An 8,335-nucleotide genomic window follows, 5' to 3' on the forward strand; every position below is an offset into this window, starting at 1 on the left:
AAATATGTTAATTCAAGGTCATGTCAAGGGGTTAAGACTCACTGTGTTTCAGGTCAGCGGAGCCACAGCTCTGACTACTGCCACCTGTGACCCACTATGTTATTACTTTAGAAGGAAGAGGTGAGGTGATAGCAATGATTAAACATCCACTTTGTTAAAAAGAGCTGAAAGTCAAATACTGGAAAGCCACGTGTACTATTGGATTTTACTTTGCTCCAAGCAGATCTAATCTATATTTCAGAGGGAAAGATCTTTGTCCCAGGCCAGCACTGCAAAATCATCTGAAGCAGTCATTTAACAGAGAACAAGCAGCAGTTAGCCACACTTTGGACAACCTCTCCACTAAGAAGCTGACCTACATTCTTAAAGCAGCCAACTTTGAATGCTAAATCCTGCTGGGTTAGAGTTGAGAGACACACAAAGAGAATTCTTCTTTATACATATTCTACTATGACTGCAGCGACAACTAATACTGTTGTCTAATGCTATCTGGACACTTGACTCTCAGGGCAGATGTTCATAATGATGATGACAAAAATGTGGCCAATGTTTTAACACAACCTGCACTAATGATTGTGAGGAATATTGAAGCTCTAACACCACATGTGTCTCATTCTTACATAATGCATCACAAGTATTACTAGGATCAATGAAAAATAAAGCATAGCTGTGCTTTTTAACCATCTGTATTGAACATCTGGATCTCTGCACTGTGACATAAAATAGAAATCTTATGTAGTACATAAAATTTTTCCCTTTCTCCATCACAGATTATAGACATTCGAAAAACGTCAAACACTTAAAAACTGAAGACAATCTGTTTCGTCTCGTATTTTAAAAATGGCGTCAGGCGGTTGCTGTCAGTGCCTCTGTCAGTGCGCCCCAGGGTGGCTGTGGCTACAATGTAGCTTGCCATCACCAGTGTGTGAATGGGTGGATGACTGGATATGTAAAGCGCTTTGGGGTCCTTAAGGACTAGTAAAGCGCTATATAAATACAGGCCATTTACCATGCTGTGCACGTGATGAAATTGTATGTTTAATGATTTTTTTCCCTGCCATTATTCAGATTGAAGACTCGTGGAACACAAGTAATAACATGATTAAGTACTCACTCTAATGCGATTACTGAGTTCAGCAAAAGTAATGAGTTACCGTTAAAATACTGCATTAAAGACAAAGTAGTAATGCTTTAATGGCTAAAAATTATGATGCATGAACGCTTCCCGGCCAATGCAGCCTTGCAGTCTGCTGTATCATTTCTGTCAGACAACCTTCAAGTAACCCGTCTTAAATCTGACAGCCACCTTCTGCTTTTCCGACTTCATGCCGTTTCCTGCAGCACCACATGGCTTTTTGCTTTGACTCCTCAATCACTTTCAAATGAAAACAAACTGTCCCACAGAGGGAAGGACAAACTTTTAAAAAGTCCAAAATAATCCTTTCAGGGAAAACAAAACAGGAACTACTACTCATTCTAAATCTGAGTGGGACTAGCAGCGTATAAAACCAACTGTGGAGTCGACGCTGTTGTTTTAACATAAAGCACCGAGGCAATACTGTTCCTAAAATTCAGTGGGACAATTTTTCTAAAAAAAAAGGAAAATACTGTGTGGACTGAATTCCAAGCAGAAAGCTACACGACAAGAGTAAGTAATGCTTTTACCAGAAAGTACAGCACAGGAGGACTTACAACAGCCATTAAAATGCACCCACATTTGGGTTGAGCGACCTCTGCATCAAACAGAGAGCATTACTGTGGAGAGCACAGATACAGGACTTTCCACTGCAGCATTCAATTACAGCAGTGTGGTTCAGAATGCAAAAACAGCTGGTGATAGTACAAAAGAGCCGTGTAATGCAAAAAGATTGATGAGAACATACCTGTCTCTCCCCACAGTGTGTCATGACTATCAATTTGCACAGCGTGCTCATTATTCAACGCCAGCAAGCCTCTCACAACCTGCCAAAAAAGAAACTTAGATTAATGACATGCTGTTTCAGCAGAAAAAAAAATAATCAAATAAACCTTTGAGAGGTTACAGTATACAAAATGCTAATCTTAAAAAACATTAACAAAAACGCGCATTCAAATAGTTGAACTTTAAAAGGGTCTTTTCTGCATGCAGGTTGACTTCACTTGGCCCAGTTATGTTATTCTAATCCAGGCCTTGGGAGCCAATTCCAGCTAACGAGGGAGCCAAACTAAACCTTGAGCCTACGTCTCACCGGGGCAGCTGAAGGCGCTGCACTGTTATCGATTGTGAATCTACATGCAATTCTGAACAGTACTTCTGGCTTTGAGTCATATTCACAGAGAACGCTGTGTGCTCATTTTTATTTTATATATCTATAGTTCCTTCTGATCTTTAAAAAAAAATAAATCAGAAATTCTTTGTGAAGGCTGTTGTGAAACCATGCAAGAAAGAAAAGGTCTTGTCTCACTATTAAAACTGGAAAAACCAGGATCCTGTGTGGCTTAAAGTATGTTTTTTGTACATCCATGTTTTCTTTCTTTTGTAGCGAGAAACAGTACAAAAAAAAGGGCATTTATGTCTATGGATCTGGTAAAATACATGCATGTGTGTCAGTCAGACCTGTGTGTGCCCCATGCTCGAGGCTGCAATCAAAGCCTGCTGCAGAGCTTTGCTCTTCAGAGAGCAGTCCTGCTGCTGCCCCTCAGCACTCCATTCTAGCTCCAGCAGGTACTGGATAATCTCAAGGTGTCCTCGTAGGGCAGCATGGACCAGAGCACACTGGCCACTCTTATCTACATGATCAACCTGGCAAAAAGAAGATTCTTGGTTTTAATAAACAGAAACAGCAAAAACCTGTGAGGTAAATATACCGTATGCATGGTTCAGACGCATTTTTCAAATTTAAGTAATTTTTACGCACTTTCAAAGTCCATTATCAAGCTTTTCCAGTACATTACCAAAAAAAGAATGAATGTTTCAATTTGCATTACCTCAATAAGACCATGTAAAAATTGAAACAAATCATCTTAGGTCGACTTAAAAGTCCTTTGTTCTCCTTTTGTTAAAACAGAGAAAAATGCACCACACGAAAACACTGAAAAAGGAAATGGTTGATTTATATGCATATAGTGTACAAACTCAAAACACATATTTCTCTTAAAACAGAAAGATGTGCAAATGTGAACAAATCAACTTAAAGATATTCATCTCCACTTGACAAAAAACAACAACCACACAAAACAAGAAAACTGCACAAATTAATAAGTCTTTAATCATTAATAATAATTAATAATTTTTGTGACACAAAAATAGGAGACAGATGTTTGTTATTTTAACTAGTTAAGCACACATGCCCAGAGAAATGGGGGGAAAAGGGAGGAGACCACGTTTAATCGATTATAACACGAGGTCAGAAATATAAGTGCTGACATGAGTAGTGTCCACAGAAACCTCTGAATCTCAGCTAAAAGCTCATGTAAACCATGTCTACAAACACCAAACAAAGCAAAGACACCAGACAGTTAAAAGAGCAGTTACTGCACCATGAATCTGTGGACAGGTAATATCCATATTTTGATTTATGATTTTCTGGAGTTAAATGTGAACCAAAGCATATTTTCAAACGTGTTATATGCTATAAAATACTTTTAAAAATTAGGTGAGGGAAATAAAAAATCATTTTTTCTATGTTTGAGTCACAGTAACTTTGACATAGTAACATCTGCAGTAATATTTACAGCTCTGATGACATCTCACCAGTGTTAGCTTTATTTTGACACCAAGACTGTTTACACAGAGTTTGTAATTGCAGAGAAATACATTTATTTTGGTCATTTCCTTTTCAAGCAGGAAGCTCACCCTTCTTGGTATACCCTTTAGATGAATACAGAGTTTTTAATTAAATACATATTCTTTAAATAATGTTCCCTTTTAGAAAAAGTAGGATAATTAAAAAAACAAAACATTTATTATAGCTCTGTCACGTAGAAAAAAACCTGTCTTTTTTCTGTGGTCTGTTATATAACATTAGGGGTGTTCGTGGCAATTAACTTTTTAATCGACTAAGCGGGTCAAGTAAGAAACACTTAAATATTAAGTTACATTTGAAAACTGTTTAAAAAAAAACATATCCCCATTCCACATTCCAAAATGTCATGTGACAATCTGATTGGCTTAGGAGTGATGATGTCACAAGGATGTCACAAGGATGTCACAAGGATGTCACAAGGATCCTTTGAAGTTTTTCTATAAATAGGGGTGAGAAACAGCAATTTTCAGTTCGTTTCTTCGCAGCCTTTGTGTTTGCAGCCTTCAAACGTTGACTACAGAAAAATTTGGAAACCTCTCAGAGTCATCGGATACAAACGCCAACATGTATCCAAGATTACGGCAACCGAGACAAAAAGATTTCGCCGCCTCTCCTTCCACGCGTGGCCGGCCAATTTCTCCAAATGGCCTCTTATCCATCCAAAGGGCAATACAGGAGAGTAGGAATGAAAACAACCATCTCCAGAACAAAATTCGACAAATTGAAGAAGAAAAACGTCACCTGGAGAAGAAGTGCTTACAGATGGAAGCACAAAACAAACACCTGGAAGAAACACTACAGCGCCAGCCCGACATCAACATTATTAATGAGGGCTGGGGGATCAAGTTTGCTCAAGCCAGAGAGCAGATTGTATCCCTCATCAAAGAAAACAAGAAAAAGAGCGCTGAAGTTAAAGAAATGTCCGAGCAGCTTCAAGGCAGGAAAGCGACGATTGATAAAATGGAGTGGGATCTGCAATACATGGACCAAATGAATCACCTGCTCCAAAGAAAGCTTGATGAAGCTGAAGAAAAAAATAAAGAAGTCCTCCAACAGAAGGAACAACAGGACACAAAGCAAAAAGACCTGCAGCGCGAGCTCCAAGGCATGCAGGAAAAGTACAGAATGGTGAAGGCAGAGTTGGAACAAACATTGGTCCAAAATAAAGACCTCCTTCAAGAGAAAGAGCAACAGAAAGAAAGACTGCCAGAAGAAAAGTGCATTATCAAGGACTTTGAGAGTAAAAATCAAAAGTTGCAAGGATTCTGTGATGAACTGAAGGTCAAAACAAGTGAGCTGGAGGGAGAAAAGGAAACACTAGAAAAACGATGCTCACACATGCAGAAAAAGATTGATCACATGGCCAAAAACAACTCAGAGCTCATTAAGGGGATATTGTTGGAATTCAACAACTTGAAGCGGGAAAACACAGAAATGCAGGCCCAAAAGCAAAAACAAGACAAAACGCATGAGGACCTGCAGTGTACGCTCCGCGATATCCAGAAAAGAAATGAGCAGCTAGAAGGCCTGCACAAAGAAGATCAAGTGAGAAATGCAGACCTGCAGAAGGCAAAGCTGACACAGGAGGCAACATCCAAAGAGCTCAAAGAACAGCTTGAAGAAACACGAGCAACATTAGAACAGGTGGAACAAACATGCAAGAAACTAGAGAGGCAAAACACAGAAACCATCGATGAGTTGAGAACCCTCATCCTGGACAAAAAGGCGCTCGTGGAAAAGTCCATGAAAAAGAAGAAAAGATTCTTCAGCTTTTTCCGGTAGAGGGACAATACTGCTTCTTCAACTGATGTAGCCTCGTCTTGCTCCACCTCTGTTCACCCCCCCAACCAGTCCCGGCAGTTGACTGCCCCCTCCTGAGCCTGGTTCTGCCGGAGGTTTCTGCCCGTTTAAAGGCAGTTTTTCCTCCCCACTGTCGCCTAGTGCTTGCTCAGAGGGGATTGTTGGGGTTTTCTCTCCTCTACCTTGTTTCGTTATTTACTTGTTAACTTTTTGCTCTTACTTCATTTAACCTTGTTTCGTTATTTACTTGTTAACTTTTTGTTCTTACCTCATTTAACCTTGTTTCTTTATTTACTTGTTAACTTTTTGCTCTTACTTCATTTAACCTTGTTTCGTTATTTACTTGCTTGTTTAACTTTTTTTTCAACTTATCTAACAAAATAAAACAGTTGAATTTATCCTTTGAGTATTGTTCATCTAATCTTTACAGAGTTTTTCCAAAACACTTTCAAACATTCAGATCTGTCTTTCATTTTCTTCTTGAAACCTCATGAACGGTGAACTAAAAACTCTGGAACATGGTTTGAAACACTGAAATTGTTTCAGCTGAAACTGGCAAAGTCATACGTGCGTGTGTGAGTGTCACAGGTGATATGGTGTCATTAGTCCGGTCATCATGTTTAGGCTCATTCACTCCAGAATTATTTAGGCCAAATCTTTAAAACAGTGTCACTGCACACACATTTCAATCACACAAATGCAGGATTAATTCTTTGCAGTATTTTATCTGATTTATTATGAGAATGTCACGCCTGATCATTTGCACCCACAACATCAAAAATGGGGGCAAAAGAGAGGAGACCACGTTTAATCGATTATAACACGAGGTCAGAAATATAAGTGCTGACATGAGTAGTGTCCACAGAAACCTCTGAATCTCAGCTAAAAACTCATGTAAACCATGTCTACAAACACCAAACAAAGCAAAGACACCAGACAGTTAAAAGAGCAGTTACTGCACCATGAATCTGTGGACAGGTAATATCCCTATTTTGATTTATGATTTTCTGGAGTTAAATGTGAACCAAAGCATATTTTCAAACGTGTTATATGCTATAAAATACTTTTAAAAATTAGGTGAGGGAAATAAAAAATCATTTTTTCTATGTTTGAGTCACAGTAACTTTGACATAGTAACATCTGCAGTAATATTTACAGCTCTGATGACATCTCACCAGTGTTAGCTTTATTTTGACACCAAGACTGTTTACACAGAGTTTGTAATTGCAGAGAAATACATTTATTTTGGTCATTTCCTTTTCAAGCAGGAAGCTCACCCTTCTTGGTATACCCTTTAGATGAATACAGAGTTTTTAATTAAATACATATTCTTTAAATAATGTTCCCTTTTAGAAAAAGTAGGATAATTAAAAAAACAAAACATTTATTATAGCTCTGTCACGTAGAAAAAAACCTGTCTTTTTTCTGTGGTCTGTTATATAACATTAGGGGTGTTCGTGGCAATTAACTTTTTAATCGACTAAGCGGGTCAAGTAAGAAACACTTAAATATTAAGTTACATTTGAAAACTGTTTAAAAAAAAACATATCCCCATTCCACATTCCAAAATGTCATGTGACAATCTGATTGGCTTAGGAGTGATGATGTCACAAGAATGTCACAAGGATGTCACAAGGATCCTTTGAAGTTTTTCTATAAATAGGGGTGAGAAACAGCAATTTTCAGTTCGTTTCTTCGCAGCCTTTGTGTTTGCAGCCTTCAAACGTTGACTACAGAAAAATTTGGAAACCTCTCAGAGTCATCGGATACAAACGCCAACATGTATCCAAGATTACGGCAACCGAGACAAAAAGATTTCGCCGCCTCTCCTTCCACGCGTGGCCGGCCAATTTCTCCAAATGGCCTCTTATCCATCCAAAGGGCAATACAGGAGAGTAGGAATGAAAACAACCATCTCCAGAACAAAATTCGACAAATTGAAGAAGAAAAACGTCACCTGGAGAAGAAGTGCTTACAGATGGAAGCACAAAACAAACACCTGGAAGAAACACTACAGCGCCAGCCCGACATCAACATTATTAATGAGGGCTGGGGGATCAAGTTTGCTCAAGCCAGAGAGCAGATTGTATCCCTCATCAAAGAAAACAAGAAAAAGAGCGCTGAAGTTAAAGAAATGTCCGAGCAGCTTCAAGGCAGGAAAGCGACGATTGATAAAATGGAGTGGGATCTGCAATACATGGACCAAATGAATCACCTGCTCCAAAGAAAGCTTGATGAAGCTGAAGAAAAAAATAAAGAAGTCCTGCCCAGGCACAAACAGAGAGGCAGTGCAGGAGGCTTTTGTCTCTCTGTGCATCTCCTGCGCCAGACTACAAGCCTTTGTTTTTTTAATGATGGAGCTGGAAGGCTGTGAATGACTAGAATACGAAGCTCAGCTCTCGTCCGTTTGGAGGCATCGCCGTGTGAGCAGAGGTGAGCAACAGGGAGGAAAAAAGTGACATCATTCAATTTATGAAGTGTGAATGACTGAAATCTCTCATTTGCGTGTGGCTCCAGCATTTCAATTAGGTAAGCACTGCAAGTACTGCTAAAAGAGATAAGCCTGCCTCGCATTGCAACATGCAATATCTGCAAAATGCATAGGTCAGTACCCCCCCTCCCTCACAAAAAGCACTATTTATTAAAACAGGGCAAATCAGTGTGAGGCTGCAAGACATCAAAAAAAAAAAAAGCACTGATCAGGAGTCAAAAGTTGTGCGGGTGATCTACTAACAAAGCACAAATTCATG

At 39.1% G+C, this 8,335-nt stretch overlaps 1 protein-coding gene and 1 long non-coding RNA gene across 2 annotated transcripts in view; one reads left to right on the forward strand and one right to left on the reverse strand.

Annotated features, from left to right (window-relative positions):
* The window catches only part of LOC146675664 (uncharacterized), a 300,511-nt gene that overhangs the window by 190,662 nt on the left and 101,514 nt on the right, over window positions 1-8,335 (forward strand). The gene's annotated exons all lie outside the window — the stretch shown is intronic.
* On the reverse strand, window positions 1,199-2,655 carry LOC146675675 (uncharacterized). The gene is made up of 2 exons (XR_014910313.1): window positions 2,597-2,655; window positions 1,199-1,962 (listed from the first exon to the last, which is right to left on the reverse strand). It is a non-coding gene; the product is annotated as an uncharacterized LOC146675675 (long non-coding RNA).

The sequence above is a fragment of the Rhamphochromis longiceps genome, linkage group LG3 (assembly GCF_057381845.1).
Source record: "Rhamphochromis longiceps isolate RC_006_pf linkage group LG3, R_longiceps_female_GT1.1, whole genome shotgun sequence".
Classification (NCBI taxonomy): Eukaryota; Metazoa; Chordata; class Actinopteri; order Cichliformes; family Cichlidae; genus Rhamphochromis; species Rhamphochromis longiceps.